Below are 21131 nucleotides of genomic sequence, written 5' to 3'. Positions count from 1 at the left end.
AAGAAAATATTTCAGAATTCTTACCTCTTCAGTTCCCAAAGCCTGAGGCTCACTGGCAGATCTGGCTGTTGAGAAAGCAGAGAGGAGAATGTATTGTTTTTGGTTTTGTTTTTAAAAAGAGAAATAACATGATACATAAAAGCTGAACAAGCAAATAAATGTTTCTGTAAATAGGGTTTGGTGGTGATGGCTGAATAGCTCAAGGGGCAGAGGCGCTCACAGGTTTACCTTTCTGAGCCAAGAAACAAACAGTTTGTTAACTCTTTTTCTTTGAAGAAACAGATTTGTGAAAATAGGAGTCCCTTTCTTTGTGAACTTCCCTAACCTGAAAGAAAACATGAAAATACCAAGTTGGCTTGGGAACCTAGGGCAAGCACAGTTCTTGGTGACAGAGGCTGTGTACCGTGAGATGAATAAGAACAAACTTTCCTCCTGACCTAACTTGATTAGCTCCCAGCAGGACCAAAGTGCCAGATACACTCTTTCTCCAGGTGTTAGGACAGAGGTGGGGCTCCATTCGTGTATATCTAACCCTTTAAGAGGGTAGATTGGACAAGTTAATGGTTAAAAAACATCGTTAGCATCCAAAGCTGAAGGCTGTTTAGAAGTAGAAACACCTATACCCTTAGCCACTAATGACCTTTAGGATGCTGGGCAGAGTTGGCCTAATTCCGCCTAGTGTGAGTGTGGTTCATATCTAAGAAAGTTCCTGTCTTTACTTCTGAAGATATCCAGCAGCCAGCTCAAAGGGAGCTGCCTAAGCCTCAGGGAACGCTTTACTATTCATATTTTGCTGTGTCTCAGAACTAAGAGTTACTTAGCATCTAGAGCATTATGACTGACAGTGGAAATCAAATTCACATTGGGTCCTGAGACCAAATGAACATCAGTGTCTCTAGAGATCTCCCATTGCTTAAGACTGGCACGTGTGCTAAAATCTCAGCCCAACTGATTATATTCCCAGATGACTATACGGGACCATATGTTTTTAAATGAGCCAACATTATTAGAAAACTATTATCTCATGATTAATGACAGCAAAGGAAACAAAAACAAGCCAAGGGCAGAAAACAACCTATTTTCAGAGAATAAACCCTAGGGATAACAATGATTAGTGGGACTTGCAAAATAAGCCTTGAAGGGAGCTCTGAGTCCAGCACTCTCATACATTCTTGGGAGAGCATAAATCAACACAATCTCTCTGGAAAGCAGTTGGGCAATATTTATCAAGATCCCAAATATGTTCTCACCCATTGTCTTGGTGATGCAAAAAATGCAAAGTATAGACAAAGAAGTATTACCAAGGTGTTAGAAATAGCCTAAATATTAATAACATAACCCATTAAGTAAAACAGAAAAATTTCACACAATGGAACTTGGAAACAATAAATACAAAAAATTTAAATGATGAGGAAAAATACACATGGAATAAAGTTATGCAAAGTTATTATACAAAATAATATATAGAGTATGACCTCAGCTAATTTTCTATTATCTATATATTATATATATGCATTTTTTGAATACATTTTCATATTTTTCATACTTAATATTCTAATATATCACATGCAATATTTTCTAGTAAATATTATACATATCTTTCTGATACATATTTTTCTAGAAAAAAGATTGGAAGAAGGTATGTCAAAATGTTAGCAGTGTATTACCTCTTTTGTATAGAAAATGGAAGTACCAGAAATTGCTAGATATGCCCCAGTATCTGCTTTCCTCTTCTTCCATGCTTGTGATAGAATCTAAGCTAGGCACATACATATCAAGAATAACTGCTTTTCTCAGCCTCCCTTGTTGCTAGGTGTATGGCCATGTGACAAAGTTCAAGGGGATTGCTGCAGCAGTGATGGGTGCAACTTCTGGGTCATGCCGTCCCCTTTCCAACTTTCTCCCTTCCTACTGGTTATAGTGAGGTCCTTATGGTAGGAAGCCACTTAAGACCATAAAGCAAGGAAAATATGCTTGGAATGATGTAACAGTATGATAGAAGGAGGCTGGATACCTGGATGATCTTGTGGAGGAGGGTTACCTTACCAGCCCTGGACCACACACCTCTGGATTGTTATGTGAGAGAGAAATAACTTCTAACTTTTGTAAGCCACTGTGAAATCAGGTCTCTGTTATATGTGGCTCAACCAAAAATCTAATTAATGGAAGGGGTCAGTCTTAATTTTTTTTTTACACTTTAAGTATTTTCCAAATTTTCAATGATCACCATAAATTACTTTCACCATCAGAAAAATGTTTAAGTTAAGCATTGTTTACTAATCTTAAAAAGATTAAGACAGCATAGAATGAAGTTTGGGTAACATGTGCCTTCTTCCCACATATGAGAGGAAAAATGAAATCCACAGTTTTGAGAAATAGCTTTTACACCATATGCCAGGGCAAAATCGCACACAAACTCCCTGCATTTGCATGATCCTTTAATCAAACTCCACGGCACTTTATTTCAAGCCTTTTGAAAAATAGTTTTAATAAGGAAAAGTTGTAGAAATAAAATCTGCATGAGGAATACTCTAAAAAAAACCTCTAGTCAATGTATTATCCATTTAAAAGGATACCTAGGCTTCTTAAAGTAAATCTTAAATCATTCTTAAAAACCAGTTTTGTAGGTGCACTAACTCATACCTTTAATTTAAGGGTGTTGTTTGTTCTCCATACAGAATCATAATGAATCACTCCTCAGTAATCCCACTTTGTTGACTGTCCATCAAAAAAGCATGTATGTTGGGATTTCCCTGGTGGTGCAGTGGTTAAGAATCTGTCTGCCAATGCAGGGGACACAGGTTTGAGCCCTGGTCCAGGAAGATCCCACATGCTGTGGAGCAACTAAGCCCGTAGGCCACTATGTCACTATGCCACAGTAGCCCATAGGCTACTGAGCCTGTGCTCTAGAGCCCACGAGCCACAACTGCTGAGCCCACGCACCACAACTACTGAAGCCCACACACCTGGAGCCCGTGCTCCACCACAAGAGAAGCCACCGCAATGAGAGGCCTGCACACAGCAATGAAGAGTAGCCCCTGTTCACCACAACTAGAGAAAGCCCACGTGCAGCAACGAAGACCCAACGCAGCCAAAAAATAAATAAGTAAATGGGGGAAAAAAAAAGCACGTATGTTGACTTTACTTTCCCCTGGAGTGATGACAGATTTGGCAGAGCTCACATAACCTCCTTGGTCTCCTCTGTGATCCAGGGGCCTATATTATAAGATGACTGTCCAAGATAAAGGAGTCATATCTACTCCGTAAGACAGAGAAAAGCGACCTGGTCTACTTGGGGATCAGATCTGAAACAATGGCCTCACTAAAACCCGTCTCTAACTGTATTAGAATAATGCACTGAGGAGCGTTTAAATCTGTAATAATATTATGCCAGTGGCATTTTGGCACCTTTTAGAGGCTCACTAAAGCCCTGTGCACCTGCACACCAGACACTTACCGGGTAGATCTGAGAGACTTATATGTAATTATATCGCAGATAAAGGACCAATTTTCCCCCCTTCTTCCTGAGAGAATGCCAAATGGCCCTTTTCTCTCCTGTGAATCACAGTACCCAACACTAAAATGGCTAACTTATATTCAGTAACAAAGGGAGGATGCCAGAGTTTCTTCACTTCCCTCTCAGGACAACTGTGCCAGTACGTTCTCAAGAAACCCTACACTCTCTCTTGTGATAGTCAAATTGAAGCTCATAGTCAACGCTCTGAATTCTCAGTTTCTCTCCCCCTCTTCCCTTTACAGGAACATAAGCAACCCAACTCCACAGGCCTAATTACCATGGTAACACCATGCACCGTGATTATGAGTGTGTTTGTTTTTTTAAAATGACTCACAGATTGTTCTCCCAGAAGCCCCAGACACACAGGTTTCTGGCTGGTTTATACAATCTATCCAAAGTTCTCTTGCAAATGTTTTGCTCTTCATAGCACAACCGGTGTGATGGCGAGAGAGTCATCAAATCAATATGGCCATCTCCTTAAGGATGAAAAAACCCCACTTGGTTCCTTAAACACTCCAACATTAATCAATTTAAAACTCGGGTTAATAATGAAATTAATTTGAGTTTGTACACTGGAGAAAATTAATCTGTTTCTAATTTAAATAATTAAGATAGTTCATAATGCAGTTTTAGGGACCCAAATAAAACTATCAGGTGAAATAAAATCAGCAGTAAAAATTATCAAATAAAATAGCCTATATTGGTGCATACATGGGCGATCATATGTAAAGTGTTTTAAAAGAATAAATGTAAGTCCTTTTTTTAAAATTAAAAATGCATTTTCTTTTCCTTAACACTGATCGTAACAATATTACTTGATTCTAGGGTAAATGTAAGTCTTAACTCTGAGATGTTTTTAAACTAAGGTCTACAATAAAGAGATTTATTTTTAAAAAGCAAACATGAAAGAGTCCAGATATTTGGAAGAACTGTGGACTATTTCCATCTATTTATCAATACGTATTACTTAAGACCCTCTATGTACTAAGCACCACTGTTTATAACTGAACATTGTAATAGGACTTAGGGAAGACTATTTTCTTACTGGAGACAAAGGTCATGGGCATGGCTTAGTCCCTCATCTTCTCTCAGAAGATCCTTTGTGTCACAAGGCACCATTCTGGATGAGCTTTTAGTGAGAGGGACCATGACCCAGTGATCACATCAGGCCTAGAATTCAGAGTCCTGACTTGGGCATCATGGGTGGCTCTCTCCAAAAAAAACAGATGTTGGTAATTTTGGTATACTGATTTTCCTCTGTATGAAATGGAAATAAACCCTATTTTAAAAGAAATTTAAATGAAAAATTTTATATAAATCTATATAAATTAAAAAGCGAAGTACCCTGATGGTTATTTATGGTACAACATATGATAAGCAGACACACACACATACAAAATTCATTAAAAATGACTATCTCCAGGACTCTGGGAGGGCTCATGACAAGGAGTACTTCCCAGAACTTCTGCTGCCAGTGTCCTTGTCCTCACGGTGAGACACAGCCACACCCTGCCTCTGCAGGAGACCCTCCAACACTAGCAGGGCTGAGGGCAGACAGCAGAAGCAAGAAGAACTACAATCCTGCAGCCTGTGGAACAAAAACCACATTCACAGAAAGATAGACAAGATGAAAAGGCAGAGGGCTATTTACCAGACGAAGGAACAAGATAAAACCCCAGAAAAACAACTAAATGAAGTGGAGATAGGCAACCTTCCAGAAAAAGAATTCAGAATAATGATAGTGAAGATGAGCCAGGACCTCAGAAAAAGAATGGAGGCAAAGATAGAGGAGATGCAAAAAATGTTTAACAAATACCTAGAAGAATTAAAGAACAAACAAACAGAGATGAACAGTACAATAACTGAAATGAAAACTATGCTAGAAGGAATCAATAGCAGAATTACTGAGGCAGAAGAAAGGATAAGTAACCTGGAAGACAGAATGGTGGAATTCGCTGCTGCAGAACAGAACAAAGAAAAAAGAATGAAAAGAAATGAAGACAACCTAAGAGACCTCTGGGACAACATTAAATGCAACAACATTCGCATTATAGGGGTCCCAGAAGGAGAAGAGAGACAGAAAGGACCAGAGAAAATATTTGAAGAGATTATAGTTGAAAACTTCCCTAACATGGGAAGTAGCCACCCAAGTCCAGGAAGCACAGCGAGTCCCATACAGGAGAAACCCAAGGAGAAACACATTGAGACACATAGTAATCAAACTGGCAAAAATTAAAGACAAAGAAAAATTATTGAAAGCAGCAAGGGAAAAATGACAAATAATATACAAGGGAACTCCCATAAGGTTAACAGCTGATTTCTCAGCAGAAACTCTACAAGCCAGAAGGGAGTGGCATGATATATTTAAAGTGATGAAAGCAAAGAATGTACAACCAAGATTACTCTACCCGCAAGGATCTCACTCAGATTCGATGGAGAAATCAAAAGCTTTACAGACAAGCAAAAGCTAAGAGAATTCAGCACCACCAACCAGCACTACAACAAATGCTAAAGGAACTTCTCAAACTGGGAAACACAAGAAAAGAAAAGGACCTACAAAAACAAACCCAAAACAATTAACAAAATGGTCATAGGAACATACATATCGATAACTGCCTTAAATGTGAATGGATTAGATGCTCCAACCAAAAGAACCAGGCTTCCTGAATGGATACAAAACAAGACCCATGTATATGCTATCTACAAGAGACCCACTTCAGACCTAGGGACACATACAGACTGAAAGTGAGGGGATGGAAAAAGATATTCCATGCATATGGAAATCAAAAGAAAGCTGGAGTAGAAATACTGATATCAGATAAAGTAGACTTTAAAATAAAGAATGTTACAAGAGACAAGGAAGGACACTACATAATGATCAAGGGATCAATCCAAGAAGAAGATATAACAATTATAAATATATATGCACCCAACATAGGACCACCTCAATACGTAAGGCAACTGCTAAGACCTATAAAACAGGAAATCGACAGTAACACAATAATAGTGGGGGACTTTAACATCTCACTTACACCAATGGACAGATGATCCAAAATGAAAATAAATAAGGAAACAGAAGCTTTAAATGACACTACAGACCAGACAGATTTAATTCATATTTATAGGACATTCCATCCCAAAACAGCAGATTACACTTTCTTCTCAAGTGCGCACGGAACATTCTCCAGGATAGATCACATCTTGGGTCACAAATCAAGCCTCAGTAAATTTAAGAAAATTGAAATCATATCAAGCATCTTTTCTGACCACAACGTTATGAGATTAGAAATCAATTACATGGAAAAAACTGTAAAAAACACAAACACATGGAGGCTAAACAATATGTTACTAAACAACCAAGAGATCACTGAAGAAATCAAAGAGGAAATCAAAAAATACCTAGAGACAAATGCCAATGAAAACAGGATGATCCAAAACCTATGGGATGCAGCAAAAGCAGTTCTAAGAGGGAAGTTTATAGCTATACAAGCCTACCTCAAGAAACAAGAAAAATCTCAAATAAACTATCTAACTTTACACCTAAGAGAACTAGAGAAAGAAGAACAAACAAAACACAAAGTTAGCAGAAGGAAAGAAATCATAAAGATCAGAGAAGAAATAAATGAAATAGAAACAAAGAAAACAATAGCAAAGATCAATAAAACTAAAAGGTGGTTCTTTGAGAAGATAAACAAAATTGATAAACCATTAGCCAGACTTATCAAAAAAAAAGAGGGAGAGGACTCAAATCAATAAAATTAGAGATGAAAAAGGAGAAGTTACAACGGACACCGCAGAAATACAAAGCATCCTAAGAGACCACTACAAGCAACTCTATGCCAATAAAATGGACAACCTGGAAGAAATGGACAAATTCTTAGAAAGGTATAACCTTCCAAGACTGAACCAGGAAGACATAGAAAATATGAACAGACCAATCACAACTAGTGAAATTGAGACTGCAATTAAAAATCTTCCAACAAGCAAAAGTCCAGGACCAGATGGCTTCACAGGTGAATTCTACCAAACATTTAGAGAAGAGCTAACACCAATCCTTCTCAAACTCTTCCAAAAAATTGCAGAGGAAGAAACACTCCCAAACTCATTTTATGAGACCACCATCACCCTGATACCAAAACCAAAGATACTACACGAAAAGAAAATTACAGACCAATATCAGCAAAAATCCTCAACAAAATACTAGCAAACAGAATCCAACAACACATTAAAAGGATCATGCACGATGATCAAGTGGGATTTATCCCAGGGATGCAAGGATTCTTCAATACACGAAAATCAATAAATGTGATACATCATATTAACCAATTGAAGAATAAAAACCATATGATCATCTCAATAGATGCAGAAAAAGCTCCTGACAAAATTCAACACCAGTTTATGATAAAAAATTCCCCAGAAAGTGGGCATAGAGGGAAACTACCTCAACATAATAAAGGCCATATATGACAAACCCACAGCAAACATCATTCTCAATGGTGAAAACTGAAAGCATTTCCCCTCTAAGATCAGGAACAAGACAAGGATGTGCACTCTCACCACTATTATTCAACATAGTTTTGGAAGTCCTAGCAACAGCAATCAGAGAAGAAAAAGAAATAAAAGGAATACAAATTGCAAAAGAAGATGTAAAACTGTCACTGTTTGCAGATGACATGATACTATACATAGAGAATCCTAAAGATGTCACCAGAAAACTACTAGAGCTAATTAATGAATTTGGTAAAGTAGCAGGATACAAAATTCATGCACAGAAATCTCTTGCATTCCTATACACTAATGATGAAAAATCTGAAAGAGAAATTAAGGAAACACTCCCATTTACCATTGCAAGAATAAGAATAAAAAACCTAGGAATAAACCTACCTAGGGAGACAAAAGACCTGTATGCAGAAAACTATAAGACACTGATGAAAGAAATTAAAGATGATACCAACAGATGGAGAGATATACCATGATCTTGGATTGGAAGAATCAATATTGCAAAAATGACTATGCTACCCAAAGCAATCTACAGAGTCAATGCAATCCCTACCAAATTACCAATGGCATTTTTTATGGAACTAGAACAAAAAATCTTAAAATTTGTATGGAGACACAAAAGACCCCGAATAGCCAAAGCAGTCTTGAGGGAAAAAAATGGAGCTGGAGGAATCAGACTCCCTGACTTCAGACTATATTACAAAGCTACAGTAATCAAGACAATATGGTGCTGGCACAAAAACAGAAACATAGATCAATGGAACAAGATAGAAAGCCCAGAGATAAACCCATGCACCTGTGGTCAACTAATCTATAACAAAGGTGGTAAGGATATACAGTGGAGAAAAGACAGTCTCTTCAATAAGTGGTGCTGGGAAAACTGGACAGCTATATGTAAAAGAATGAAATTAGAACACTCCCTAACACCATACACAAAAATAAACTCAAAATGGATTAGAGACCTGCTCTAGATCTCCTAGAGTAATGGAAATAAAAACAAAAATAAACAAATGGGACCTAATGAAACTTCAAAGCTTTTACACAGCAAAGGAAATCATAAACAAGATGAAAAGATAACCCTCACAATGGGAGAAAATATTTGCAAATGAATCAATGGACAGAGGTTGAATCTCCAAAATATATAAACAGCTCATGAAGCTCAACATTAAAAAAACAAACAACCCAGTCCAAAAATGGGCAGAAGACCTAAATAAACCTTTCTCCAAAGAAGACTTACAGATGGCCAAGAAGCACACGAAAAGTTGCTCAACATCACTAATTATTAGAGAAATGCACATCAAAACTACTATGAGGTATCACCTCACACCAGTTAGAATGGGCATCATCAGGATATCTACGAACAACAAATGCTGGAGAGGGTATGGAGAAAAGGGAACCCTCTTGCACTGTTGATGGGAATCTAAATTGATACAGCCACTGTGGAGAACAGTATGGAGGTTCCTTAAAAAATGAAAAATAGAATCACCATATGATCCAGCAATCCCACTACTGGGCATATACCCAGAGAAAACCATAATTCAAAAAGACACATACACCATAATGTTCATTGCAACACTATTTACAATAGCCAGGTCATGGAAGCAAGCTAAATGCCCATCGACAGACGAATGGATAAAGAAGATGTGGTACATATATACAATGGAATATTACTCAGCCATAAAAAGGAACGATATTGGGTCATTTGTTGAGACGTGGATGGATCTAGAGACTGTCATACAGAGTGCAGTAAGTCAGAAAGAGAAAAACAAATATTGTATATTAACACATATATGTGGAACCTAGAAAAATGGTACAGATGAACCAGTTTGCAGGGCAGAAATTGAGACACAGATGTAGAGAACAAACGTATGGACACCAAGGGGGGAAAGCGGCGGGGTGGTGGTGGTGGTGGTGTGATGAATTGGGTGATTGGGATTGACATGTATACACTGATGTGTATAAAATTGATGACTAATAAGAATCTGCTGTATAAAAAAATTAAATTAAATTTAAAAAAATTTTTAAAACAACTATCTCTAAATTGCTACATTTTTTATGTATTGTTACCAATAATATTTTTTTCTCTAGAGTTTGAAGGGATAACCAGAGCCTATCAGTCAGGATAGGCTAAGGTTATACTGTGGAAACAACCTCCAAATCTTTTAAGACAGAAAAACTCATTTTTCACTCTCACTATGTATCCATTGCAGGTCAGTGGAGAGACCATCTCTGTGTTGTCTTTATTCTAAGACCCAGGCTTAAGAGCTCAGCCACTGTTCCTGTGTTTCCACCACTGTCAATTGCCAAGGAATGTGCTCATATTCTGGTCATTATAAGCTTCCTCTTAGAGGCGACAAACATCACTTCTGTTTCACTTCACTGGTCAATGCAAGACACATGGCTACACCTAACTAAAGCAGATGAAGACCTGTAAGCCTATCATGAGTTGGGAAGGAAAACCAGAAATATTTTTGCCTGATCACATGCATTGGTGAACAAATAGTGCAAGCCTGAGACTGTCACTTAACCAAGTCAGAACCCTGATGTCTGACTATGCCGAGGAAGCAGCCTTCCTCAGATGATTCCTTACTCCAAGTTCTGAGCACCTGTGGTTCATGTTGGGCCATAATCATTTCTGCTAAAACTGGCTAAGAACCCCATGGCTAGAACTAAAGATCCTCTACACAATCTTTGTGGTAACAATAATAATTATACTAATAAGAGCTACAATTCTGAATAGTTAGTTACTATATGTCAGGCACTATGTTAAATAAACATTTTACATACATTATATAATTTTCCCCTGACAATTTTGTGAAGTAGGTATTGTCATTATATCCCAATCTATAGATAAGGAAACAGAGGCACAGATAGTTTAAGCAACTTGTCCAGGACATTCTGATTCCAAACCAATGTTCTTTAACTACTATGCTCTCCCGTGTATTAAGCCTTAGAATATTACTTTTCTATACTGTAGTATTTTCAGATTATTTTAAAACATAATAAAAAATCAATTTTTTTTTTTTGCTTAGAAATTTTCACTTTTTTTTTAACTTAAGTTTTTTATTAGTTTAATTTTAAAAAAATTTTGGGACTGTTTGATATCAAGTTTTCTTTTCCCCCAATGGAAAAAAAATAATAAAACTGTCAGCGAAATTACTTTAATGCCTATATACAGTAATGTTCTCTAAACACAACCATCATTCATGAAGTTTAAAAAATAAGGGCAAAGGATCCATTCAATTCTCCAAAGAAAGACTAAAATGACTGTTAATTTTTTTTTCTGTGTAAATTTTTTCAAAATTTTTCTCATATGGTTCTGTGCAGATCAGATAAATACCCTTCTTAAACACAGCTCTGTTGGCAAAGCTTAGAAATGAACTTTTACTTTCCTGTTTAAAAATGCAAGTATAAGAGTAGGAAGCATTCGATCATTTATTACAGAGAAGGTACCCCTACCATTAGCACTTAATCTGTTACGATGAGAATGCACAGAAATACACCTAGAGGCAAGCAGTCAAAACACTGAAATGACGGCAGCTTCCCTGCAATTTCCCTTTTTCAGTACTGCTGCCTCACAAACCCAGCCTCTGAAAGGAAACCTCAGAATGAAAAGTAGGAACCACGAGGACAATGCAACAATAATAGAACTGCATGTTGCCTCTGCAACTGGAAAGTGGAAAACTATTTTCAAAATAACTCATAATCAGAAATTTCAGAGAGTATTCTTGCTTCTCTTACTATGCTGTAATCAACAAAATGCATACCTCTCTAGAGAAAACGGTGTTTTCCTTTAAGTCTGATAGACATCATACACAGAACTCTTGGCCTCTCTTGCTCATTTCTTGGCCCCGGGTGGATTTTATTTAGATCAAATTGATTTAAATGACGAGTCAGGAAGACTCAATTTAATTATATATATATATATATATATTTTACAATGCAGAAATGCAGGGCTAGTTGTCTAAATTAAACGCCATTCTTATCACTTACTAGGACCTGATGTAATTTCTTCTGGAATCATTTGTTTAGAAGGTGATTCTTTGCTTCATCTCACAGGAGCCATTTTGTATTTTCTTCCAGGACTCTTTCTCTAGTCTACCTAGATCATCACCATCAACTAAAGCAAGCTTTTCATTTGTGTGTATTTGTGTATGTTTGTTTTTCTGAAAGGAGAATGCATGGAAACACTGTTCAACTCAACGTTGTATGATCTTGATAAGTTTAACCTTTTGGGCCTTGATATCTTCATATATCGGAATGGAAACAATAATAGTGGCAGACTCTGTTGAACAACCAATAACCATTCACCCCTTCTTCCTTGCTAATGGAGCTAGACCTTTTTTCTGGAGTCTGGTGACCATGTTCTTCAGAGACGCAGGGCTGTGCCATGGCCTCACAGGACACTTGAACTAGCCAATCACAGCAGCTCTGTCTGCCTCACTACTAATAGGGAAGGCACATGAGTTGTGAATGTCATCTCAGAGAGGCCTTCAGGGATTACCCAACAAAGGTAAAATCCCAATGACTACACCATCATACACACAATCTCTATCATTCAATCTGTTTCTATTTTAATCCACCTCAGCACTTATCATTACCTGATATTTTCTTGTATTGTAATTTGTTTCCGTCAATGGGGTCCAATCCTGGCTGATTCTGATCTAATTAGTCTGGGTTGAGGTTGGGCCATAGGTGTTTTTTCAAAGTACCCCTCAGTGATTTCTAATGTGCAGCTAGATCTGTAAACCATTGGTTTATGTGTTTACCAGGTCTCTCTCAATAGAATGTAATTTCCAAGAAAACAAAGAACTGGCCTGTTTTGTTCATCCAAGTGTCCCTGGCCCCTCGAAGGACACATGGCACATTGCAGACATTCCATTAAGACTTGTGGACAGACTGCCTGTATTGTAATTCTGTCAGTATTTGTCTGTTTTCCCAGTAGTTTATAAGCTCCTAGAATATCTAGTCCACTCTGCATAAAAAAATAAGTCACTCAAGAAAGTTCATTAAACGAATGATAAACAAAGTGCATTTGTGAACCCAAATGTTCTCACCAAAAACAAACAAACAAACAAAACAAAAACAAAAATCCCACAAATATATGTGAGGTGATGTATGTGTTAATTAACTAGATGGGAGGAACCCTTTCACAGTATATATGTATATCCAATCACCATGATGAACGCTTTAAATATCTTATAATTTTATTTGCCAATTACACTTCAATAAAACTGAAATTAGAAACAAACAAAAACCCAAGCTGTATTTGTGTGCTCTAAGGAAGACAAAGATGAAACCGGGTGTGGCTGCTGCCCTCAAAGAGCTTGCAAAAGAAAAAAAAAAAAAAAGCAGATTGCCGTTATACACATGAGAATGCACTATTTGCTGTGATGAAAGAACAAAAAACTTCAGGGAAGTAAAGATTGCTTTTTATTGGGAAAGGAAGAAACCAAGGAAGACTTCATGGAAGAGACAGCATTTGAACTGAGCCTTACAGGATGAATGGAATTTGGCTACGCAGAGAAGCAAGACTACAGGGGTGAAGTGTGGAAGGAGAAGCGGGAAAGTTCTTCCAGGGAGAGGCAAGAACACAAACAACATATCAGCCCAGCTGGAGGTCAGGAGGGCTAGAACGAAGACACTGGCTATCAACATGGGAAAGATTAGACGGTGTCAAGAAATGTTTCCAGTGACAATGCAAAGGTCTGAGCAACTGACTCCAACTTGGTTGTTTGGTGAGGAAAATAATGAAATTGAGTTTTCCTAATTGAGGGACTGAGAGAATGGGGTGTCATTAATAGTCGTGGAATCAGGTGAGGAGCTGGTTTTGAGTGGGGAAAGGCAATGGCAAGCACTGATTTGGAGTCTCAGTTTCAGTGGGTTGGATGTTCTGGCAAGTTTGCAGGGTGCTCGATGTGCAAGTTTAGAGTAGGTGAGAGATCAGGATGGAGAATCAGATTTGGAACTGCCCCCCACCCCAGTGACAATGACAGAAATCATACAAAAGGGTTTGATAAAGGAAGAGGGAGAAAGTTAGTGGCAGAAGAATCAAATCTTGAGAACACTCATTTGGGGAGCAGAACTTGGAGTTAATGGAGAAGTTGGGAGCCTTCAGAGAGACATGAAGGGTGGCAGAATATGCCACTCCAAAATATGCCTCTTTGGCATAAGGATTATTTCAGGCAGATTATCGTGGGAAACAGGAGACACTGGAGAAATTATGAAAACATACTAGAAGTTACATTTTTATAAGGGAAATTTACATTATAAAGGAAATCTCGATTTGTAAGAGTACCTCCCTCTCTGTTCCAGGAAAAGAAGGAGTGGGACCAACTTAAATATGTATATCAAATCTTATTCTTATTTACCACACTTTTCCCTGCCGCCTCCCCATAACTGCTCTCCTCCACTCCTCCTTCTCACTTTTGTCTTTAGCACAAGATGGTATTTAAGCCTGAGTTCTAAACCACTTCTGAGAGCTCCTCATTTTTCCCTGGTATCTCCCATCTATACATGAGATATACAAGTTAATAAATGTCCATTTGTTTTTCTCTTATCAATCTGTCTTTTGTTACAGGCTTCTCAGAACTGAGAAAGGTGGAGCTAAAACTATTTTTCCTCTGCTACAGGTAGGAAGAAAACAAAGTTAGTAGAGGTTACCAAAGTCAAGGGGAAGCTTTGTTGGCAACCGGTTTCTTTAAATTTATATGTGTAAACTAAGTATGTTTGCAGGCAAAGAGGAAAGGGCCAATAAAAAGAAGAAACCAAATGTGTAAGAAGGAGATAGAATTATTGTCAGAACATAGTCCCCTAGAAAGTAAAAGGAAATAAGAGTCCAAGTCCAGGCTTGAAAGAAAAGCTGTGCTAATTTGACCCAGGAAGGGAGGAGAAGAAAATGAATGAAGACATGAGAAATTGCGAAGTGGTAAAGAATGAGGTCGAGGAATTCCATAATATATACCTTCTCCAAATAACAGGAGGTGAGGTCACCTGTAATGAATAAAGGGAGTGGGGGCTTGGGTTTAATGGTTTTCGTTGAAAATGCAGAGGGGATAGTAAAAAGTGAAATTAAAAAAAAAAAAAAAAAAAGGATTTCCTAAGAACAGCAATGGCCCTGCTGATGTTGCAAGGAATCTGGAGTAGGGCCCATCACTCCAGTTTCCAGACCCTCTCCTTCAGCTCTATTGCCAGGTGCCTGGGGCAGAGGATCATGGGAAGGTCTGACCCTGACAACCAGACTGGCAGGGGGACAAGGGAAGGCCAAAGAAATAGGGAGGAAGGGTCAAGTGACTGGTTTTACTAAGTCTTTCCATTAAGAGCTTGACTGTATAACAAGAGATAAAAGGGCTGACCCTGTCTTACATCTTCACTTCTAAGAAACAGGTTATCTCTAGAGTATGAGAATTGAGCTCTCTCTTTTCTAATGTTTAAGGAAGTCCTCTAGAGATTCTGAACATTGTCTGAACATTGACTCCCATTAAATATAATTGATTTTCTTTAATGTAAGAGTTTTAAGGAACCACATATATCTCTAACGCTCTTACCTGAAAATCTGAATCTCAATTCCACACTGGAATCTTTACATTTGAACAAATTTGAACACAGTAACATAGCATATTAACTTTAAACATTACCCTCTTCTTTTTTTAAACAAAAGAATATGGTCTTCCAAACAATTTTTAAAGTGACAAAGTATAATGACTTTCTCTATCCATTTGCCCTACTGTGGAGAGAAGTAAAATGGAAATCGAATTGGGAGGTAAGGTATTAATCAACTGTGCAGCTCTAGAAAGGTAACAAATTCTGGGCCTATTTTATTATCCGTCATGGAGGGGTTGATACAGGCTAGGTTTGTTCCCAGGTCATTTTTAGCTCTGCAATTCTATGATGTCATAGGCTGGGACAAAGTCTTAACCCAGCTCTGTAATTCCCCTCTCCCACCTGGGTCTAGTAAAGCCAGTCATGGGTCCTCCCAGTAACCACAGAATCAACAGATTTGCAAATTTTAAAAAGTTGGAGGTCATTATCCAATCTCCTAGTACACACACAGAGTGCATTACAAAAAATTAAAATACAGTCTTTTAGGAGCTCTTCAAACCATTCAGGGTCAACATCTGCACCCACACCATAAACCTCAGGTATCACTGCTGTTCAACAGAGTCTTCCCTAACCTTTCTGCCCAGATCACCTCAGCCCCATCCATACCCTGCCTCACTGGTTTTGGAATGGAGAGTGAAATCTGTGGTGGAAAATGCAACACAGGATTCTTACTTTCAAAAGTGAAATTTAGATTAGAATCACATTGCGTTAGTAGAAAATTCTCTCAGAGTCTATTGTTGTTTAACTACTATAGCCCCTTTCCAAGGTTAATCCTCTCCATTATAAAGAGTTTGAGAACAATTTAGTAGGTAGTTTCTCCTCCCTTTTTCTGAACTTGCTACCTATTGGGCACTTTTTCTACTGCAGCTAATGAGTAGAAACTAGAAAGACACTGAAGTGATGGCCCCCTCCTGGGGGCCTGGCCTGCACCTGACCAGCAGGATCACTGGTCTACAATTAGGGTTTGAATTTCACTATCAGGTTCTTGATATCACTAATTATCAGGATCTATGCAGATTTTCTTTCTCCTCTTGTGTTTAAAAGTTACTTTTGAGAGATGTATTTCACTTGGGCAGGGATAATACTGGTGTATGCAAGAGACTGAATACAAATATTATAATCATGATCTTTCTGACACACTATGTTAAGAGATGCTGCCATTTCAAAACGTCTCCTCGAAAACAATCCAATTAAAAAATGGGTAAAGGACTTGAATAGACATTTCTCTAAAGGAGACCTACAAATCGCCAACAGGCACGTGAAAAGACATTCAACATCACTAATCCTCAGGGAAATGCAAATTGAAACCACAAAGAGATACCAATTCACACCCACTGGGATAGTTACTGTCAAAAACAAACAAACAAAAAACCCCAGGAAAAACAAATGTTGGTGAGGATGTGGAGAAATTGGGACCCTCGTGTACTGCTGTGGGAATAGAAAATGGTGTAGCGGCTATGGAAAACAGTATGGCCATTCTTCAAAAAATTAAACACAGTTACCATATAATACAGCTATTACACTTCTGGGTACCCCAAAAGAAGTTAAAGCAGGGATATTTGTACACCCATGATCTATTCACAATAGCTAAAATGTGGAAGCGACCCAAGTGTCCATCAACAGATTAATGGATAAAAAACTATAGTATATACATACAATGGAATATTATTCAGCCTAAAAAAGGAAGGAAATTCCAACATATGCCGTAACATGGATGAACCTTGAAGACATTTTGGTAAGTGAAATAAGCCAGTCACAAAAGGACAAATACTGGGCTTCCCTGGTGGCGCAGTGGTTGAGAGTCCGCCTGCCGATGCAGGGGACGCGGGTTCGTGCCCTGGTCCGGGAAGGTCCCACATGCCGCAAAGCAGCTGGGCCCGTGAGCCATGGCCGCTGAGCCTGCGCGTCCGGAGCCTGTGCTCCACAACGTGAGAGGCCACAACAGTTGAGAGGCCCGCGTACCGCAAAAAAAAAAAAAGAAGAAAAGGACAAATACTGTATGATTCCACTTACACGCGGTACCTAGAGTAGTCATAGACAGAAGGTAGAATGGTGGTGCCAGGGGCTGGGGGGAGGAGGGAATGGGGAGTTACTGTTTAATGGGAACATATTTTCAGTTTGAGAAGATGAAAAAGCTCTGGAGACGGATGGTAGTGGCAGTTGCACAACAATGTCAGTAAACTTAATGCCACAGAATGGCACATTTACAAATAGCTAAAATGGGAAATTTTATGTTATATATATTTCACTACACTTAAAAAAAATGTCTCCTGAATCTTTGAGACAGTGGCAAAGATCAAGAATACGCTAATTTTTCCCGATGCAGAAGAAAAAACGACATCTGAGTACCTACTATGTACCAGGCAGGCACTCACAAATCACACACAAAAGCAAAAACCAAATAAAACACAACAAACAAACAAACAACAAAATAAATACCCTGATTATGTACTATTAACCCTTCTTTACAGTGAAGAAAGCAAGATTCCTAACAACGTACCAGCTGAAGGAGTAAGAAAACCAGTGGTAGGATTCAAAGGCAGATCTGCCTGACTCTCGAAGCCTGCATTCTTTTCACTCCACCATGCTGTTTTCTGCTACCCACAGTTGTCTCTAAAGAGGCTTTGTGCTTTGACTATAGAGCTTTTATACTTAAAAGTTGAGCCTGCCTTCTGAAGTAGGCTAAAAAAGTCAGTCAACCAAATGCATTCACTACAAGCCCTCCATGAGGCCCGGGACCAACCAGGAGTCGTGTTTCCACTCTGCCGTCGGCCATATGGCAGAAAACACACACACACACACACACACAATTAAAATTTCAGCATTGGTTGACTCCCTCAAAAGCCTCCGAACACTCTGGACAAAAGCAGTATGTCTTTTAATATTCCATATGGCCAGAAGAAGAGGAAATAGTCCCATTTTACAGGACAGGAGCTTTTTCATCTTTTTCCTAAACCTCCTGCCATCGTAGTTACTGATCTGCTGTTACTCATTCATGTTGTGCTTCAAGCTGGAATTTAATAATTAAGGGAATGTTTGGGGCTGTGCAGAAAATAGGCATCTCTTGTTTGATGTTTTCTGAAAGAGAGCAGGGGGCCTCTGGACTCCCCTCTGCCTATGAGCCCAGGTTTCATTTTCTGACTCTTTTGTGAAACACACAGTGAGGAGTAAAACAGATTGTCTACACATCCTCACACAAAGCAGGGTGTTGGCATCATCTAGTGAATCCAGCCCGTAGCTGAGTAAGTACCAGAGCGTGAGCTCCATCCTCGTTCATACAGCCCAGACTCCCAACTTTCCATTTCATTTAATGACAGGCAGCTTGATCACAGAGCTCCAGTTAGGGGCATTCAGGATCCAAGATGCACCCGAGATCTCCTCTCTGGGAAGATGATCTTTACATAAGGTTCCAGTTCCCTTATGTCTCCTAGACATAAGGGAACTGGAACCATGGAATATGTGGTGTGACTTGTTTTGCCCACAGGTTTGATTAAATTCAATGGATTTGTCAGGGGAGCTCCATGGTTTCAACACCAGCACTATCTCGCCTCTTAGTCATCACACAGGTTTAGTTTCATAAGTATGCTCAGGAAATTTGACCTTTTTTTCTTTAGTACCTAAAGATTCTTATCTCTGAACATGCGCTGCTACCCCACAAATTTTGAGAAGACAAATCAATTTCATGAGGTGACATTAAAAAAAAAACAAAAACTAGAGCTCTTCACAGTTGAGAATAATGATAAATGAGGAAGCACATACACTTTCCATGGCATATTTAGTGTTTAAAACCTACACTTTAAGAATGAGTGTCTAAATATGACCTTTTAATTATTTTTACTCCTCTATAAGCAGTTCTTTCTTTTGAAAATTACCTCCTTTCATTGTAAAAATGCAAGACAAAACCTTTTATCAACGATCACTTATTGCTTAACAGCATTTTCTGTTGGAGACACAGCTTAATTTTTAAATCAGGCTATGCTAGGATATTAAACCCTCCTACATATCCTGCCAAAGAAATCTCACAATCTCATTTCTAATCCGTTGGACCTATTTACTGCACTTGTATGTGTCATTCACAAATATGAACAAGCCATGGCCATAGACTCTAATAAGAGGACCCATTGCTCAAGGAAATCAAAGAATAAAAATCAAGTTCTGATTTCACTGTTTCGCCCATCCACAGCATAGGCAGGTAAGGAAACAATCTGGCAACACTTTTACATGTTGTCCGTCACTGAGGCTAATATGCACCTTGACCTATAGATGAATAAAATCTATATAAACATAAAACCCATATATACACTGGTATCCGAGTCTAGACAAGTTAAACCCGCCACACTCTTTTGAGAAAGAATGCAACTTTAGGATAAGACCCACTGGTAAATGATAGCTGTTTCTGAGGTTATCCTGAAAGCAGCTGCACAGGGCAGAGGCAGGAAGACACCTTTTTTTTTTTAAATGGTAAATACTGCCCCTCACATACGCAATTCCAGCCTTTGTTGGCAAATTTTGAGTACAAAAGGATTTAACCCCCCAAACAAACAAACAAACAAAAAGCCAAATCACAGTCCTTATGCTGCAAGATAGAAGCTACCCCAGTGCAATGTGTAAGAAAGATAATGCAATTAACATTTTACACCCCTCAAACAAGACTGCAACGTTCAGATGATCAGCCCACAGCTTCACAGCCCCAATTGATTTCAACTGGGCTCTGCTTTCCTTCCAAGAGAACTATGCAAACAGCTTCTTAACATTTAGCGTGTTTTCCTGATGAGTCACCGAAGCTAAGCACTAATGAGGATTATTTTTTTCAAATCAAGGTGTCACGAATTTGGTCCTTCTCAAAATCCCTGCTAACACAACCCATCCTGACCATTTCCCCCCATCCCCGGAACAATGTGTCTTTCTTCCCCCTCGAAATCTGCCCTTACAACCGCAGGCGAGGGTCATTTTTCTCACTTAGCGAGGAGCAACACGAAAAGTGTTTCCTTTACCTTGGCTCCCAAGGCTGGTCCGAGACGAGTGGCTTTCCTCCTCCCTCCGAGCCGCTGTGTGCAGGCGAGCTCCGGCGCAGCCCGCCCAGCCCAGCCCAGCCCCGCAGTAGTAGGAGCTGCCCACGGCGCGGCAGCCGCTGTGTGTATGTGTAGCAGCAGCTCCTGCAGCCCAGGGACTAGTCCCCACCCAGCTTTGTCTTCAGTCATCGGTCTTTCTACAGGAAGCAGTGCATCTCCCACTTCCTCCTCTTGCTAGCTGTGAGCTGCTTACTGCTTTCCCTCTCCTTCCATTTCAGGGCTCACGGGAGCCCTTTCCTCTTCTCTTGGGCTACTGACACCAATGTGACTACAATCCCCTTTTCCCCTTTGTTCCAAGACCCTCTGGGGCCGTGTGTTCCTTCCTTCCCCTTATTCCCTCATTCTCTCGGCCCCCTTCCCCACAGAGTCTGCCTTCTCAGCCTGAACTTGGTCTGTTGTTGCTGCTGCTGCTGTTGTTTTGGGGGGTCCACAGCCCCTGG

The 21131-nt window shown here is 39.1% G+C and overlaps 1 protein-coding gene across 2 annotated transcripts in view; it reads right to left on the bottom strand.

Annotated features, from left to right (window-relative positions):
• The window catches only part of GNG2 (G protein subunit gamma 2), a 136971-nt gene extending 116176 nt beyond the window's left edge, over window positions 1-20795 (bottom strand). Inside the window, exons 1-2 of one of the 2 annotated variants that reach the window (XM_081229079.1) lie at window positions 20614-20742; window positions 25-65 (exon numbers count right to left, since the gene is read on the bottom strand). The gene's annotated coding sequence lies outside the window, so the exon portion shown is untranslated. Of the gene's footprint in view, window positions 1-24; window positions 66-20613 lie in introns of both variants that reach the window. The other variant, XM_081229080.1, reaches the window with a different exon arrangement.
• Between the last annotated feature and the right edge of the window lie 336 nt (window positions 20796-21131).

The sequence above is a fragment of the Mesoplodon bidens genome, assembly GCF_964165515.1.
Source record: "Mesoplodon bidens genome assembly, chromosome: 3".
NCBI classification, from domain to species: domain Eukaryota; kingdom Metazoa; phylum Chordata; class Mammalia; order Artiodactyla; family Ziphiidae; genus Mesoplodon; species Mesoplodon bidens.
Note: the sequence above shows the minus strand (reverse complement) of the source record. Positions and strands in the feature narration are given on the sequence as shown.